The sequence below is a fragment of the Centropristis striata genome, chromosome 5, assembly GCF_030273125.1.
Source record: "Centropristis striata isolate RG_2023a ecotype Rhode Island chromosome 5, C.striata_1.0, whole genome shotgun sequence".
Classification (NCBI taxonomy): domain Eukaryota; kingdom Metazoa; phylum Chordata; class Actinopteri; order Perciformes; family Serranidae; genus Centropristis; species Centropristis striata.
Window position 1 is genome coordinate 33896123 of NC_081521.1, and position 19702 is coordinate 33915824.

Below are 19702 nucleotides of genomic sequence, written 5' to 3' on the forward strand. Positions count from 1 at the left end.
CACACAGGGAAATTCAGTTTGGTGTTTGGTACTTTCTCTGTGCACGTGAAAACGTCAGCTGAACTTACCAACACTGTATCAAAGCATAATAATGTGATCCCAGCTTACTTTAGAGTGACAATCCCATTTCACCCAGGCTTCACAGCTTTGCTGGAAATTTCAACACCTTGCTCAAACTCAAACGTATTCACCCTCTGCTGAGTTGAAACGTCCCCCATGAGAGAGTGTTTATGAGTGATAGAGGGGCTGAATAAAGTAAGTGTTTGTCTGATGTCAGATGAGAAAACTATGCACACATGCAGATATTTTTTAATGCTGCACATTGCCTGACAAGTGGAACAATTCAGTTTCCTCTTTTTGGTGCCAGACACGAGAACCAAAGGAAACAGATCCGTCCAAAGCACATCCCTTCAACAGTATGTTGCATGGCCGTTTGAAGAACCTCTTCAGATCATATCCAACACAGCAAGTGTGTGCGTTGGAAAGCGGACTTGTTGTGATTCCCAGATGGCAGACGACTCATTGTCTGCTACACAGAGCCAAATTTTAGGACAGAGCTTTCATAAGCCGGTGATTATGGTGGAACTCAAGAGCAGATGGCGGCCCTAAAGCCCTGCATGGAATTTGCTTCCTACAGCCACCACTACGACATATTGTCTGTAATATTTTTTCATGCATTACTTTTGTAGGTAATGACCCTTGGGTATGGAAAAGCAAAAGAGATGATATGAATCTTCACTTAAAAAGCAATATGTTGCAATTAATTCAAGTAGCGTTTGTGGTAGTCTCTATTATCCAGGCAATCTGCTGCAAAAGGCCTCCTGCACTTGTCAACTAAATCTGAAATAAAAGTTTAGATGCTTTGAGGAACACAGACAAAATTGGAAAAAACACAGACTTGAACAACTCTGGATGTTTTTTTCTTCTTTTCAAATATGCGACTTTGAAACACTGATTCGAAACAAAATGTGCTGAGGCAGAGCATCCCAGGTATGCTTACAGATATTGATGTGCAACTAAACTGTTTCCCTGCACAGAAACAGAACCGCACCTGAACTAACATGACTCAGTATAGCTGGAACATGGCTCATGTCTGCCAGGTAAGTAATTAAGAATTTGATCAAACAGAATGGTGCATATGAGGATTCCCTATTGATTTAATGAACATCTCACGGACACATATTTAGATGCCATGAGAGAAACCTTCTATAAGATATGTGCTAATCAATAGTCTTATAGATTTTCTCTAGGGCTATCTTCAGATGGTGCTATAGCTTATCAAACAACAATGATACATATCACCATCGACCCATCCTAATCAATTATTTAATCCTAAAACCTGAGCTATACCTGCATATTTTACAGCCCCTAATGGACATATCTATCTGTTCCTGCCGTTTCTGTCCCTCCCTCTCTCTGTGATATCGACTGAGCCAGAGCTAAGATATTGCTGGTATTGAGTAGAACAATGTCCGGCCAAAATGTTATTGACCTGGAAGGTAGGTATTCATCAAAGTTCATCCCACTAGTGATGAAAGATCCTCCATGGATATCACAGGAGCATGCATACACATAAAATACAACCAGCGAAGATGATGTGAGGAGAAATTCTCTCTGTTGCAATAATTTAAATAGTGTTTGCTGTGTGTATTTTAAGGGTCCAAGGTCACATCAGTCAATATCACAATAAAAGCAATGATTCTTGCAGTGCAGCTACTCTTCTGTAGTCTTTCTATGATGTTAGAAGCTAAAAGTTAAAAACAAATAAGCAAGAAGACATGGCAGAGTGGAAAGTTTTAGGTTTCTGTTTGGACTGTTGCTTTCCTTCCCCTCCCATTTTCTGCCTTTATCTACATCTCCCAGTGAAGTTTATTTCCTTGTGTAATTTTTAGACTTTGTGTTTTTTCATGTCTGCAGGTTTTTGATGAGTTTCCCCCGTCGCTGCCTGAGAGCTTCCATGTGCTCGCTCTTCCTGGCTTTTCTATGACCGGTGTGTTTGCTGTGAGCCGACCAGCCTCCACTGCCCACTTCGTACTTTTTTCTGTGACATTGTAAATAAACTCCTTTGTGTGTATATTCACCAGTGGCCTGTCTCTGCTCTGGGGTCCAAACAAACAAAACCTGGTCTGTCAGAAAGTAGCCTCGTCGATTATAATTGGACTGATCCTAGATTCTTGTGGCAAATGTGGCAAACAGTATTTGAGAATGTACAAAATGATGACAATTTAATGACCATTTAAAAAACAACAAAACATGAACAATAGGGATGCAAAACCAAACTGTAAAAAAATGAACCATTCACTGCACAAACCAATGTCCAGTTTTGCACATGTGTCACAGTTTTTGAATCCACAAGGAAACAAAAGTTGTTGCTTCATCATTATTTAAGTCTGCTTTGTTGGAACATTTTGTAACTAGCATTGAATACAATAGTGACTTAAAAAAAACAAAACAACTGTCTGCAAATATGATAATGGTAACACATCTAAAACGATGGGGCATCCTTGGCAAGAACAAGCAGGACTCGGAAGGTAAAAATAACTCTCCTTCCTGCTGAGTGTATTATTACATTTCATGTTTGCAATAAAAACACAAAGATTGCAGCTATACTGAAAGTTTTTTTGTTTGTTTTAAAATAAACTGAGTTTTGCTTTTAAAAGAATATTTGTTGATTTCATATATTATGAAATCTCTGGATGGAAGAAAATGTTATTCATAAGCTTGTTGAACCGCTGCACCCCTAATGAACACAACATATATATTTGATAAGGATCCCGTTCTGTAGCTACAGTGTGTTCATGCTGATATCAACCTATTGGAAACTGATTTCTATGTACATGAGAAAATACACAGAAGGATCTAAAGGTCCTTAGATGTTTGTTATCATTATACCAGCCTTAAGAATGTATGTTAAAAGAGGAGCATGGAACAGTTTTCAGTTTCTGCTGGGTTGCAGTTTATACAGTAAAGATTATGCTATTGTGAAAGCTTTACAATGGAAAGAACAAGTCTCATTAAATATCTCATTCAGGATATGGAAATAAGCAGCAGCCACGTTACAGGTGGACAAAAAAAAGTGAATTTCAAACCCTGATCTCATTGTATGTCAAGACCCATGTGCAGCACTGATATCTGTGCAGCCATCTCTCTGTGGCTGAACATGCTAGATGGAAACCTTTTCTGGCTAAAATATGAATATTTTACTGAAATTCATCTGGATTTCAGCTTAGAGAAGAATTTTAAGTACATGTAGGTGGATCATGAGCAAATGAGGTGCTGAAACAGCAGTGGTGGAAAAAACATTTACTCAAGTGTTGTACTTAGAGGCAGTTTACTTGTGTTATAACCTAATGATATAATATAAAAGTAAGTCTGGAGAATGCTGATATGCAGCAGCCTTGGTCATACTGTGAGTGTAGATATCTTCATTTTTGTCTTCATATCGGGGTATTGCGAGGTAAATATGCATCCGAACACATAGCATTGCCCCTGAATGGTGCACATAATTTCCAACAATCCATACATTATCTATTAAATATGAAAGACAAAATATCACCTATGTGTACACCATAGCCCATCATATATGCTTCAATGACAAAGAGTGAAGATATGCCACATATATATCACAATGTAGAATCTTTTGTCTTTCTTTCAGTATCGTCTAAGGGGAAATTTGGGCATTGTAATTAATGCATATGCAACATTGGATGCAAAAAAAATCTCTAGATGCTCATAATGAGTACTTTACTTTTGGTAGTGCACATAGATATACATAGATTTTTAACGATTTCTTTGCCGTAACAAAATAAATTTAACACTAAAGTGCCCTTACATTCTCAGCAATAATAAAAATATTAATTGAAATAAAACAATAAAAGTACAAACTTGCAAGGTCTATGTTATGTATATTTTGATGCCTACGAAGTACGATTTTGAATGCAGGAGTTTGAAATTTAAATTTAAATTATATATAGCCTATGTTATGTAATTTTGCACTGCAGTATCAATACTTTTACCTTAAGATCTGAATCCTTCTTCCACCACTGTGAGACAGTAGCCTGGCTAACACCAGAATAATCACAAATGAGATTAGTCTGGAAACCAGCCATTAATTTCTCCGTAGATGAGGCGTGGTTTACGATCCTCCAGAGCCGTTTATTGGGACGTTCGAAATGAAATTCGAGCGCGCAAGGCAGTATGGGTATATATGTATGTATGTATACCCAGGCTAGTGAGACAGTAAAAATATTATGAATAATGTTTCTTTCCATGTATCCCAAAAGAAAAAAAAGGAAAAAGAAAAAAAAATATATAATTTATTATTATTATTGTTTTATTTATTTATTTATTTATTTATTTTTATCATTATTTTTATTTTTTTTTCCTAGTTAGTTTTGCCTTTGGCCCACACCTGGATTGTGGTGACAGTAATGCAATTTGATAGCCTGGCTAACAACAGACTAATCACAAATGAGGTTTGAAACAAAATGAAATTCGAGCGCGCAATGCAGTATGGGTATACCCAGGCTAGCAATTTGACGCATGTTGAATAGAAGAAGAAGTTTGTCCATCTTGGCCTGATGTTGCCATGGTGGCGCTCGTTTGGTAGTTTTTTCCTCACCGGATTTTTAAGGGAAAGGAGACGTTTAGAAGAGGAGGATACACAACAGTACAACAGTTAGTCTGAGGCCAAATATAAACACGTGTCACTGCGCCATTAACGTAAATATTTCTGCTAGCATAAAGCGCCTCTGCTTACTGTTTAACAGAGCTGAGAAAAAGCTTCGACAACATTTCAAACAGTGGCTCCAGTTGGAATAAATTCGAACTTCTGCAGCTGAGATGTGGGACTTCTAGGTCGCCATGACATGAGGAGGATGAATGCAGCTCTCCAAACTGTGAGTTATTTTTATTTTGTTTGTGCTGGCCGCCGTGCTGATGCTGTTTGGTGTGACCTGTTGAATGTTGTGTTTAATCTGCTGAGGACGCTGTGATCACACTGTGGCCACAGTTACACTATTAACTGCAGCTGGGTCCTCATTATTCAAAGTACTGGCTTTGTGTTTGCATGTCTTCTTTATGATGAATATCTGTGTGACAACTTATTGTCACTAAATATAATAGAAACATAAAATTAGTTTACTGGTGTTTGGAGCATGGGAACAAATTGCCATGTTGCAGCCTATTTTGTGGCTTATTATAGTTGTATTTTAGTTAGTTGGCCTATTTGTGTCTGGTATTTTGTCACATTAGACTGCCAGTTATTTTAATACCATGGACTTTATTCTGTTGTAAGTTGAAGGCCGTCAGAGCTTGGCATGAGGGCATATTTGGTGTTAGAAAAATTGCATGAGGAAACCTTGAAAATTGATAATCTGTCACCAACAGAAAAAGCCTCACCATTTTTCTGAGCAGTTCGTTGATGAAGAGCTGGAGACGTCCAAGTTCTCAGTTTAACAAAGTTTTATTACAATACGTCAAAAAATGTGCACTTTACAGAGAATCTCCGGGTTCAAAAACTCATGTCCCTGAATACAAACAGACGTGTTTCAGTTCGTGAAGTCTGAACCACGACTCTCTCCCTGAACCCATTAAAATACTAACATTTGTTTACAAAACATGCTGGTCGATTTCTTCCAGGAAGTTCCGCCCTCCTCACTCGCCGATTCGCCAGTCCCAATTAACACAACGGCACGTCATGCCAGCTGGGCATACGATCTTGCTGCCCTGGACAAGGTCATCCTGACCTGGCCTCTTCTCCAGAACATTCAACAAAAACCTTCTGCCTTGTTATGTATAACAAAGATATTATGTCTTACAGAGCCAAAGGATTTTCACTGTCTCACATAGATTCTAAAAGTCTATATGTAAGTCATATTGCCTGATTTAATATAAATGCATAGAGATATTTACCAAGGCTGACCTGATAGTCATGCACAGAGACAGACACAGAGTCAGACAACAGAGACAGACACAGGGACAGACACCAGGAAGTCAAACAACAGGGAAGCAGAAATAAACATAAAATCATTTACAAATATAGAAAATAATCAATTATTTTAACATTGGGTATTTAATGCATATACAACACTTGATGTGAAAACATATAAAAAAAGCATATTTTATAATGCTGTTGTAATTTATTTTAAAGTAAGATTTTGAATGCAGGAGTTTTACTGTCAGTTCACTGTCAGACGGTAAAAGATTATGGAGTTATGGAATTATAATCCTGCTTTTGTGATATTGTTCTGCTTTATTTGACCCCCACTTCTGCGGGATTGCTGCCAAACATATGTGTTTATACTTTCCCCTTCTGATCTCACTTACCTCAGTGAATATGATGTGCATTCACATGTTTTTGGCATATTATGCATCATATTATTTGTACTACTGTGTTAGGTGATGGTGGTCATCAGGAAGTTGAAGGCCATCAGATTTTGGTATTGCATGTGCTTATAAAACTATTGTTATCATCAAGCTTCATCATGAATAATTGAAGCTTCTCTTTCACTTCCATAAATGGATATAATAACTTTTATTTGTTGTACATTTAATAATGAAAAGGCTAATTTCTGTAGCTATGATTAGGGCTGAAACTTCAACAACTTTGTGGTCTGAGCTTTAAAATTCATAGAAAGTGGTGAAACATTTCCATTCCAGTTTGCTGACATGTTTGTCAGTCCAAAACCCACAGATAGTCATCACGTTATATAAAATAGGGAAAAGCAGGAAATCTCCATTGTTAAGAGGTTGTTGTAGCTCTAGCCATGATATTATATCATAACAAAGTGTCATCGATTGGGCCAAGAAGAACAGAAAACGGCAAAGTAGAAGTCTAGAATAGAAGTATCTAATCTCATTTTGTTATATTGTTGTGTTTGTGCCAGTGCTGAATCTGTGCTTGTTGCTACCTGTTGAATTTGTGGGACTGTGCAATCTGTATTTCATCTGCTGATGAGTTATTGTGGTCAGACCTTGGCAACACTCACGCTGCTGTGGTTGCATTCATATAAATAATTCTGTAGACTCTCAGCTTTCCATTTGCTTGTTTAAGTTACATTACGCTGCCATTAATAAACCCAAATGCTTGTGATTATGTGACAGATTCCTAGAACTAATTTGGATAATGGGGGGGGGGGGGGGGGGGGGGGGGGGGGATTTGAAGGTTTTTAATTCATTTTTTTACATTTTGAACCATTATTATCACTAGACACAGTGGTGTAAAAAGTATTCAGATCCTTTACTTCAGTAAAAGTACTAGTACAACACTGTGCAATTACTCCACTACAAGTAAAAGTCCTGCATTTAAAACGTACTGAAGTAAAAGTATAAACGTATCAGCATCAGAATGTACTTAAAGTCTAATCACTTTTAATTGATCATACATTTTATGTTAAATCTCGACCTGTAAAGTAACTAAAGCTGGCAGCTAAATGCAGCAGAGTAAAAAGTACAATATTTGCCTAAAAATGTAGTCGAGAAGATGTAAAAAGTTACATAAATGGAAATACTCAAGTAAAGTACAAGTACCTCAAAACTGTACTTTTGTGCAGTACTTGAGTAAATGTACTTAGTTACTTTTCACCACTGACTAGACATTATAACCTCTTCAGAGCCTCAGATTTTTTTCAACTTTTTATATTTCCATTATGTTTTATTGTTTACATATCACATCCTTTGTCTGAACATTTAGTTTTCCTGACTGTTCCTTTTAAAATCATATTCTGTACATAAAACATTTTAACTATTTTAAACTAAACAGTATTTTATCAAACCTATTTTTTCACCAGTAGTCCACACAAAGTTTACCAATGATTTTACAAAAGGAGCTTGCTCATGTTAATAACAGCAGCAGTCATCATCTGTCATCAGCTCCTGACTGACTGCAGTTTACTGAACCAATGTCGACTTCATGGGAAGAGATCCACAGTGTTTGATTCATTGATTTTTATTTCCCCACACACCTGCAGTGAAACAGGAAGCCCACAGACAGACTGTGAACCATGATACAGTTTAAAACGCATACAGCGACATATATATGTGTGATTTAAAGAGCTGTTAATGCAGATTTCGTAAAGTGAAAAATAAAGTCAGTGTGAATACATTTAATAAAATGGAAGTGTATATGTTCCTTTAGATGAGCTGGTGACAGATGTCGATAACACTAAAAAAATGTCATTTTGTGTAAAGGAAAATACATTACTTCGATGGACTTCCTGTAAATCTCTGTTGTCTGGTTGACAGGATAATGTCAACCAGACATATATATTATCCTGTCTGGTTGACAGGATAATATATATATATCGGATAATATTGGAGCACATTCGGCTAGACCTATTGCACTCCAAGACAGCTAACTTCAACTTTAAAAAATGTGGAAAAAACATTTCTTGATTATGTAAATGTTCTGCAATTTTAAATGAGAGCATTTATATGATGTGTTTAGGGTCTAACTACACAGAAAAAAATTGGAGTGACATTTACTTAAAAAAAGCTAGGCAAATTTTTCCACACAGAAAGTGTTTTTAATCTTTACTCAGGCTGTTTCTAAGTAATATTTATTTAATAGAAGCACTTATTTTTTTTTTATGAAAATACACAAGTAAATTGCAGATTCAGTGATGTCCCTCAATTACATTTTACTTGGAAATATCAACTAATTAAGCCAATGAACTGGTTTAGTGAATATTGCTTGGAACAAATGATTCAATTTACATACAAAACTGAGGACACGTAATAACAAACAATCACTAAGTAATGCACTACATGAAAAACTGCTATTTTAAAGTAAAAGCACTGAATTCGTATTTCTTTGTAGAATTTATATAGATGATTGAAATAACAATTACAGGGCCAAAAAAAATCTCTTTTTTTCAGTGTATGGTACTTGTGGTTGTATTAATGTGATATCTTACTCAGGATAATGCACCTGTTGAGAACATTTCTTTTCTTTTTGTCTTTTCTTAGCTTAACACTTTTATATTTTGAGATATTGTTGCCCTTTCATGTCTTGAAAATAGGAAAACACAATAAAACACAATGAAGAGAAGAAGCATTTGCATTGTGTGTGTTGGTTCAGCACCACGGACAGCACCATTGCTCTTTTACAATGGCTTTGTTCAGGTTCTACTGAATGCAATTGTTTTCTCCTTTTGTTACATTTGAAACTTCTATTAAAGTTTTCCAACGCTGTTCTTAGGATTATAATCACATGCTCTTTTCCTGCAAGGTCAAATGAAAAGCCTCCCTTGAAAATGTATTATTGTATTAGAAAATGATTTTTTCCCCCATCAAGGTTTCAATTTTCACGTTGTAGCTTAAATCTATTTAATAATGACATTTTCAAAAACGTTTTTATAATACAAGAAATAAGCAGGGTTCAATTCTTTTGTAGTTCACTCTATTGAATTTATGATGGCCCGAGCAAATAGAACATTTTTGCTGAATTATTTGGGTTACTTTATGTGTGTGTGTGTGTGTGTGTGTGTGTGTGTGTCCACACTCACATGTGTGAAGTGGGTGTGGACATGGGAACTAATGGTGACTTATTAACATCATAATTCAGCCAGGCAGGACAACTAATCACTGAGACCTCAGATAGACCAGCCACAGGAGGTGATGGATGAAGCCTGTGTGTGTGTGTGTGTGTGTGTGTGTGTGTGTGTGTGTGTGTACGTGTTGGTGTGTGTGTGTGTGTGTTTGTACGTGTTGGTCTGTGTGTGTGTGTTTGTTAGTGATAAATGGGTTGTGTGGGGGTCCTTTCACACTGAGATGTCTCCCAATCAGTCTTAATGATTAGGCTCTATTGATGAGGTGCATTGATGAGAAAGGGATTGTGTGCAGGGTGTGGCAACAAAACTCTCCCAAACAGGAAATACACCCAGCCGATATCCTGTCTACTCCAGGATGTGAAGGAGGTATATTTAAGACTCTCTCAGTGTGCTGCTCATGAGTATTTCAGTGTTTTTGTGTGTGTTATGTCTGCTGTCTGGCTTTAGCTAATGGATGACCGGGCTGACGCCTGTTTATCACATGGACCTCTATAGAGAGGAGGAGTGTGGAGGTCCCTCCTTCAGTCGTTTGCTCCTCTGTCTGTGTCTCCATCCATCTCTGAGCCTCCTTCCCTTGACGACGCCACTCATCCGTCTCTGGCCCAGTCAGGGCTGTTTACACTCATTTAGCTCCAGCTGAGGTGCAGCAGCCGGGCCAGGCTTTGAGGTATTTATAGGCAGCAGGTGAATTAGAGAGTAAACAGGAAGCAAGAGAATAAGATATGTAAAAAAAACTGTTGACATCATTTGGGCAGTGGCTTTTAGAGGAATGAAATGTATTCACTTAAGTAATGTGATATTTTGTTTTACGATTCTTTAAATTATTTAGTGATGTCTGAAATGATTTAAAGTGGAAACTGCTGGTATGGATCAAAAAGCTCTGGACAGAATCACTTATGGTAATCAAGAAGTCCACATACAGTCTTCATTTTTGGTCTTTTCATACATGAAAACATGAAGAAATAATTTTACTATGTTAATTCGTTTTTTTTTTACATTAATTTGCCTTGCAGCGACCTGTCTGTTACCTGAGGCTGCTGCATGCACAGATAGATACATACAGATACCATAATATCATTTTATCTCAATAAGAAAATGTCCTACTCAAAGCTCATGAATAACTGCTGAAAACCAAGCCAACGTCGCCCCCCAGCCTTTAGGCCTCCAGCACCCGGAGATCCTTGTTTACCTCACCAGATGAGCATTGAGCTCTGGGGTTAGTGGTTTTGGAGGGAAGGGGGTTTCATTTATCTGCATCAGCAAAGTTTCCTCAGGCCACCTGTGTAGTCTACACTGTAGAAAAATGGCAAAAAGCCTGGCAGCAAAAAACACTTAACGTCAAATAACGGTAAGCAAGATTCATTTTTTTTAAAGAGATAATTTCTTTAATAATACGGAGGATATACAGTAATACAGTTTTTACAGTAATTATATCCATATTAAAAATTTGTATATATATTTTGGCAACTTCTGCGGCCAGACTTTCTACCATTTTTTAAAAATGATTTTGTTTATTTTAAATTTAAGGTTTTACACTAAGAAAAGTTGCATTCATTTTACATTTTTTTTTACATAAAATTCACTGTAATTTAACATTCAAGACCATTAAACAGTTGAATAATACTGTAAAAAAATCTATAATGTCTCATTATATTCATTTACAGATTTCAACTTCCAGTTTTATTATTTATATTGTATGCATTTGCGTTTAATGTAGAAAAACACAAAAAAAACCCTGTGAACTTAAACAATAATTTATTTATTTATTTTTAATGGTGTAGTAAAACAACAAGATAATTGTCGATTTCCACATTTAGATCTACGAAAATCGTAATAGTTTTATAATTGCAACACATATGAAAACAGCAGCCAAGTATCATGTAGTTGTCCAGGCTCTACATGTGACAGGAAAAAACAACAGATTTATTTTCGGAGTCATAAACTGCGGCAGTGACTGAAAGCTAGAGGCGAGTTTTCATGATGGCTTCTTCTCTCTTAAGCTCACAGTTATTGTAACCAGTGTAAGCAATGCAATTACACCGCGGAGATGATTTAGCACATGTCTGATCGGAGTTATTCTTAATACGGACATTTCCCCACCCTTCCTCTTTCTCTCTCCACATCCCTTAGCAAGCGGTGAGGGCCAGTGGAACAGAGGAAGAGACAAACTGAATTAGTGTTCTTTTCATCATCCGTGACCAGCGAGCCGTCTGATAACCCTGATCTCATTATGAACGCTAATTGTTAAGTTCTCCCTCCTCTCATCCTCTCCTCCTCGCCATACACACATTCACAACCACAGGCCCATCTCACTGAGAGGAAGCTCTCTCTCTCTTTCTCTCCCTCTCTCTCTCTCTTTCTATGTGTCTGTAAGTATTTACTTCCTGCTTGCTAATGGCACCAACTTCAGGGAGAGGTCCAATATCCACTTTTAGCATAATCATTCTGAGCACAGGCAGCAACATGAGAGATTTATGGTCCACTGAATGCAGTCTGGCAAATCTTCCAGCTTTCACATTTCCACCTCTTAGCTGTCTGTTTTCCCCAACCATCTCCATCCTGCCTCCCCACCCTTCCTCTCTCGCTGCACTCATTTTTGCATTCACAGTGTGCATTTTTGAGCCTATATGTGTGTAACTGCTATTTATTTATTGCTGTATATGTATTTTTCTAAACTTTGGTTTGCTCGTATGACTTTCTCTCTTTCTCAAATAAGAAAAAGGTAAAATTTCCACAAGTTTTCCTTTGCAATACTTTGTTCAGGATACAAACAACACATCCAGTGTCCTTGGTTCAACTGAAACTGAATATGGGACAAGGGAGCATCAGCCATGTTTTGATTATTGGTTTCCTCTATGTTCCTGCTGTGAGTAATGACCACGACTTTTAATGGAGGTCTTACCAGTGTCCTGCTATTAATTAAAGCTTGATTGGAAGAATAAATTAATCTAGCTGTGGTCTGCCCAATCAATAACCCATATGAGGGCTCCATTAAGCACCAAGGGCTGAGCGCTCTGCATGTGATATGTGTGTGTTGAAGGAGTTAGGGGAGTCAAATGGGGCTCTTATATTGCAAGTGATTTTCACCTCCATTAATCATAACAACCTCATCAAGTCATGGGATGTGTGTGTGTGTGTGTGTGTGTGTGTGTGTGTGTCCACATAGCTCTGCATGTGTGTTCCATGCAGCAGTATTTAGTAATCTTATTTTTTATCACAGTCGTGAATTGATTTGGGTGTTCATATAGACAGTGAATAGATGGTATTTTGCACACATAAGTCCGGGGAAAGCTGACATTTTTCTCTTGAATCAGTGAAAAACCTCTGCTATGAAACAAAGGCGAATGGCATTTGCACAAAAAGTTCACTCAGATGAAATGCTAATCCAAAATACAGAGTCGGTTTAATATGCAGGCCCGACTTTAGCATAATAATTTTGCTGAACAGCTTCATAAAGGTGGCAAATATCATATAAACCGGTGCTGAATTCTCAAACACAGGTGAGAAGAGTTATATTTAAAGTTCAGTCATTTGCAGGCTTTGACGTTCTAGCACCCTCTGAGATTCAAAACCTAACAAAAACATATCAATATAGACCCGTGAGGACTGCATGTGCCTGATTCATAATTATGCGTTCAATGAGAGTTCATGTCAAGGGATGGTTATTCCAAGATTGTTGTATTAAAATACATACAGGTTTCAGTTTTGACTCCAACACCTGTGGTGTATTTTTTCATAAAAAGATCACCAACAACACACTGTTTATCACATAAATAAACTGTAAAAACATTGTTGTCGAAATTTGAACTTTCCTTGAATAAGTAAATGAAAAACCTCTTTATTCCCAAGCTCAACAGAAATTTGTCCTCTCCTGTGTCAGAATCACTCCATTACATGTTTCATTTGTGGCCAAAAATAATCTTTTTGGAATAACTTGATCCTGTAAAAAACATTAAATCTGCTCAGCGACACTGTGAAGCCATGATTGATTCTGCAGAGATGAATGGTCACGTGAGAAATATTCATTAAAAATCTGTTTACACAGAGCAGAGAGGAGAGGACAGGAGTGGCTGCTCAACTATGTCAAAAAACATAATCACAATTGTTTTGAAAAATAATGAGATCAGGTATTTAACATGACGACTCATTGACTTGGAAAAAACATCACGTATTTATTGAACTTAAAAAATATATATTTTCCTTTCTTCTTCAACAGTGGACTTTCTTGAACTTTAAACGCAATTCAAGTGAAAAAACAAACAAAAAAATGTAAAAAAAATTACATGGATGAATATTATAGAAATATACCATATACATTGATTTGATCAAAAATGAAAATAAATGTTCTCATGCCATCGTGAGCGTGTTTGCTTAGTACAGCCTCACAGAGCCACTACCAACACTGTAAACTCTTTGTCTTTGTTGACCCAATGGGACTGGAAAAAAGAGTCACCAAAACCATACTCATCAAAATTCTCATCATAGTAGTATCCGTATTCTGCCCAGCAGTTCTAAAGCTACATATTGGACCGATCAATGAGCAGTCAGAGCGAGGCTTCAACTGAATAACTTCAAGCTTTATGCGCTCTATGTATAGTAGGACAGGAAAACATCAAAGATAAGCTATGAAAATATTTGATATGTGGACAGAGACAAAGAAAAATTTACATTCAGTCAGTCCTTTGTATCAGTTCATGCATTTTGAGTAGCTCCAAGGCTGGAATGATACAAAAGATAGAAGCCTAAATAACTCTCAGGTCTCCAGCTTCTTCCTGAGTAAGCACTGAATCTTCATTCAGCTTTAATACAGAGTGTTTGATCATTTTCACAGAAAATGCTATTTTCCATTGCACAGATTTATTGCGTATACCTCTTGTCTGTCTTGACTTTTCTTTCACCTATACTGTAAATCATTCGAGGCTGGTTCAGTTTAAAAATGTAGGTTCCCCTGCTGCCATACAAATGTGTGTTAACTGAACTGAAACATGGCCAAATTTGCTTCCATTTCCAAGTGTAAAGGGGCTGAATTCAAAACTAACCTTCGGCATCATTCATGACTTGTTTTAATTATTATGCAAAGAAACAACCATGACGTATCTTAATATGTATTGACGACATTAAAATATCCATGTATTTAATCTTCAAACTTCTCTGGCAGGGCTGCAACATCCAAATTTGATTATTTTGATGCTGCTGTTGCAAAATAATTCCTGATATTGGACGAAACTATAATTTTCGCACCATCTGTTTTTCCTTTTTGGTAAGCATCTGCACTGAACACATTTTTCTGTCTGTAGAATATGATCTGTAGGTTGGGATTTTGCAGCACTATAAAAATGGTATATTGACACATTTTTTGTATTTAACTAATATTGCATCTTCCTGCGATTTGGATACTGCAATTGTCCGTATAGCAGTTTTGATCAAATTAAGTTCAATAGTGAAGCCCTCATCTCTGGACAGTTTAAACTTAAAAAAAATGTACATGTTGGGAAGTTTTTTAATTTTAATTTTATTTATATTTATTTTTCAATCACATACACTGAACAAATAACCACTAATAATAATAATAATAAATACAAGTAAACAAAATTAATAAAAATACATATACATACATACATACATACATATACATTTAGAAAATTAAGGAAAAAAATAATAAACTCACATTTACATTAAGTTAATGAATATGACGAGTTGATTTTACTGTGTTCTTCGTTCCTGTGATTTTTTAAATTTTTTTTACAGTGTACACAGCACACACACATACCATGTAGGTCTCATTTGGATATGCATTGGACTTTTTCAGCATGAGAGCGCTCACAGATTGGGACTAGTCAAACGCACAGGAGTACAAACCCCCAGCAAACAGCAGTAGTTGCTTGTGAATGCACTCCTTCTTATGGAGTGTTGCAGTGCTTGTTAGTCTGGCAAATTGTTTTTTTCCCACCCCTCTTGCTAATGATTCATCTGTTGTTGGAGATGTTTTCCTTGCAGCCTGAAAAGACTGATAATCAAAATCCCTGCTGTAATTTCATTACAGCATTTTAAATACGCCTCACACTGTTTCCTGATGTAAATAGAGAAGTCCTTCTCTCTCCATTCTTCTACTTTGCTCTGCATTGAATTTCATTTCAGTATAAAGAAACCAATAAACCCAAGTCCATCTTGGGCCATGCATAAATGAATTTCTTACATAAAGATGTCAAAAAATCTATTCCCCCTCTACTGTTTCCCATTTTGCTTTCCATTTTCCTCTTTTTCTTTTGTGTGTGTGCAGGAGTGTGTGTCTGTGTGAACATCTACGCTGTTGTGCGCCATTCCACGCTTTAATGGAAAACCTTGCTTGGTTTCCTCTACCTCATTATTTGATAGACCAGATGAGAAATAGATTTATGATTCCGATTAATAACGTTAGCCAGAGTTCATTGTTTCCGCCAGTCAGCCGAACAACTTCATATCAGTCCCACTAATGCGTTTGAAACACCAGTGCTGTGTGTTTAATAATATCGCTGTTAGAAAAGCCATTCGTTCTCATTTGAGCAGCAAGTCTCATTTGGTTGGATGGAGTAGCTCTCCACCTCACCAATCCTGCAGAGACTTTGGGGAATACCAGGCAAATGAAGGATAGAAATAGCGATATTTCTGCTATCTCGCTGTACAAATCTCTGAAGAGCCTGTGTTGTAATATACAAATACAATCTATTGAAAGAATACATTGAAGAGTTTGTGGAAAACGGATTAAAACAAATGTTACTCCCAGTGTGCACATTTTATCCATGTGTTTGCATTGGTGCGTTGAGATCCTGGTTGTGTATTTAGTTTCTCATTTGCAGGGTCAGATTTATATATTACGTCTGCCTGTAGTCGGCCCAAAGTATTTCTGGATGAGGTCACATGCTTTGGGAGACTGCGGGCCCCAGCTACAGCTGCGAACAGGGGTGCACTCTAACAATAAATGAATGTGGCAGCAAAGGAGCTAATCGGCCAAACAGTGCTGGTCACAACGGGACACCAGCAACCCTTAATCATCAAGCTGCAGCAAATTAATTACCACAATCATCTACCTACGGCAAATTAATTATCACAATCAATCACCGCAAATTAAACTGGGCCTTAAAATAGCCCCGCGGTCAACTAGCAATCAGCACCTCTGGCCCAAACCCGGGGCGAAACGAACACATGCAAGCAAATATGCATATGAAGGATTTCTACATTCATATCCACATGCATGTACCAGTTCATAAACACACACATAAATGCACACACCAATAAATCTTCTCAAGGAAGAGAAGGACATGAGACTTTTTTTTAACAGCAAATGTCATCAAGACAGAACTTTTAATTAGAGCTGCAGAGGTTAGGAAGGCATGGGGGTGGATTAAGGAAGGTGACAGGAAAAACAATGTTGAACTCAGAAAATGACATAACAAAAAGAAGTGAACTACACTTACTAACTGGCTTCAAGTGGACTTAAATGAAAATCACAAAATGGAAGCAAATGAAATAGTATTTCTTATAATTAATTAGTAACACTTTCCATGAATGTATTTCAGCTGCTGAGACATGTTGTGTCAGAGCGGGCTGCAGAGCTCTATATGAGGTGTTTGTGTGGGAGGGAAACCTGAGGGGAAAACAGTTTTATGGGACTAACTGTGAAATATGTGTCATAATAACAATCTGGTCTTTCTGCCTCCAACTGTCTCTGTTACAACGAGCCAATAGGGCTTTTTTCCCACAAATTTATTTGTATTTTGAAAAAATAATTTGCATGTTAATGGTGTCCATCTGACATACAAGCTCTTTAACATTTAAAGCATTTCTCAGTAAAGGGCACTTAAAGCTGAGTGGGTCAGTCAGAAAAAATGACAGTTATGTTATAAAAGATGAATATACATTTTAGTTAATTTACAGTACAGGTCAGAGGTACCTTAACTGTGTGAAAGGGTGAATTGGGCCCAGTTTAGCCTTTCTTGACTCTGTTCTGAAAATTATAAAACATTGTGAAAAAAATAAATAAAAATGAATGAATGTAAACATGCAGCTGGCCAAGTTAGTTATCTGTGGTGCTATATTGTGTTTCATTGGTAACAATTTATCTTGTTCACAGAAAGTAGTATGATTTTAATTTACTTTACCCTGTGTGGAAATTGTTGAAGTAATCAGGTTAAGCAAGTCAACTTGCTACCATTGTAACAATTAAAACCAATTAATCAAAGCAAAACCCATTGGTTACCAAACTAAAATAAGTAAGTTAAGTTGGAACTGGAAAATTGTGTTTAGTTGGTCTTACTAAATGCAGATAAATGTTAAGTTACATTTACACAAGTCTGTGTAATGAAACTTAGACTTAGAACTTAGAATTCAAGTTAAACAGATAATGTTGGAATTGCCACATACAGTTATGTTGTTTGCACATAACCCAGTTTGGTTAAAATTGTTGATATAAGTAAATCCATGAAAATATTTGGATGAGGGGCAGTCTGGGACTGTGGGCCCTCAGACAAGCTTAGGAAAAGGCGGCTCCTGCTAAGTTTACTTGCTCAGTTTCACTCATTTCCTGGATGCTTTTGTGTTCATGATTATGTTATTTGGTTCCATAGACACCAACAACTGAGCCAAGATAGTTCAATATTGCTGTTTGACATTAACATCAGACTACAACAAATACAGAAATGGTCTGTCTAGGGCATTTATTAGTGTCTGACTCTGGGAATGTGGCAAAAAAATAAAATTCCCCAGAACTACTGTATTTCTGTCTTGAACCAAAACACACACATTAAGGCTTTTTCATGTTATTTCTCTCTTGATAACTAATATCTAAATATTTTGTATTTTGTATATTTGTATATATAATCACATACGTATATAGGCCTACTCAGTTTTGCACTGTCTGTGTCATGCTGGTATATTTATTTTCTCAAGCTATTGTCTGCTTTAACCCTCTGAACCCCACAACCTACTGAGGGATTAAAAGGCATCTTTTCATAAAACTCCCCACAAAATCACACCATTTATCGTAGCCAGAAACTGTAAGACGTTTCTTGAACAACTAATGTGTAACAAATGCTTCTTTCGGGAAACACATTTAAGCTTAAAATAGTAATATTTATTCAAAATACCTTTATTTCTAAAAAAATAAATGAATCATTTGCACTAACCAGATCCTATAAAAACATAAAATATTGCCCAATTGGGAAGCTATGAATGACTTTACTGAACTGCAGGGTGTTTACACAGAACACAGAGGAGAGGACAAGAGAAGTTGTAAGTAGAAGTGGTGAAAATATAAATTGTTCAATATGTGGCCTGCCATTGTTTTCAATATTGGCAACACTTGTGATCACTCTGAACACGCTCACTAGATATTTTCTCTTTTTCTGACCATTCTCTATAAACCCCAGAGATGGTTGGTAGATCAGCAGTTTGTGAAATACTCAGACCAACAACCATGCCATTCAAAGTCACTTAAATCACCTTCCTTCCCCATTCTGATAATTGCTTTGAACTTCAGTAGCTTGTCTTCACCATGTCTACATGACTAAATGTGTTGAGTTGCTGTCATGTGATTGGCTGATTAAATATTTGTGTCAATGAGCAGTTGAACAGATGTACATAATGAAGTGGACGGTGAGTGAATATTGCAGTGAAAAACAAGGGCACAGCGAGTAAAAGTGACGAGAGCAAGTCAACCATAAAACTGTTTGCGGTTCAGAGACTTAAGGTATTATCAGGGTTTATTTTCCACATTAGGAGGAAGTACACACCAGTCTCAGCCACTGTGTCGTACTGACCACACATCTCCGTATGTCACATGTTGTTTTACTGCTTTAACAAACCGTTTTTCAATGCTGAGATATCAGCTACAGTATATAAAGTCAGATCCATTTCTAATCTTTACTTTATAATAACCAGTTGCTTTCCAGGTATGAAAAAAATGCACCATTGCGCCTTGTTACATCACTGGAACCATTTTCTAATGCACGGTATTAGGAGCTAGTGAACCGCGAAGCAGCACAAACAAGTAAATAGCAGCAAGCAGTCTCAATTAATGATATCTGCACTGACAGCTCATGCTGGCAAGTGATGCGAGCAGAGATGCTTTGGGTGGAAAAAAACAAGCGATTTCAGTATTGCAGGTTGACGACACT

General features: G+C 36.9%; 1 long non-coding RNA gene across 1 annotated transcript in view; it reads left to right on the forward strand.

Annotated features, from left to right (window-relative positions):
• The window catches only part of LOC131971993 (uncharacterized), a 24371-nt gene extending 21779 nt beyond the window's left edge, over positions 1-2592 (forward strand). Inside the window, exon 3 of the long non-coding RNA XR_009394422.1 lies at positions 1918-2592. This is a non-coding gene — a long non-coding RNA (uncharacterized LOC131971993). The remainder of the gene's footprint in view (positions 1-1917) is intronic.
• Positions 2593-19702: the final 17110 nt, after the last annotated feature.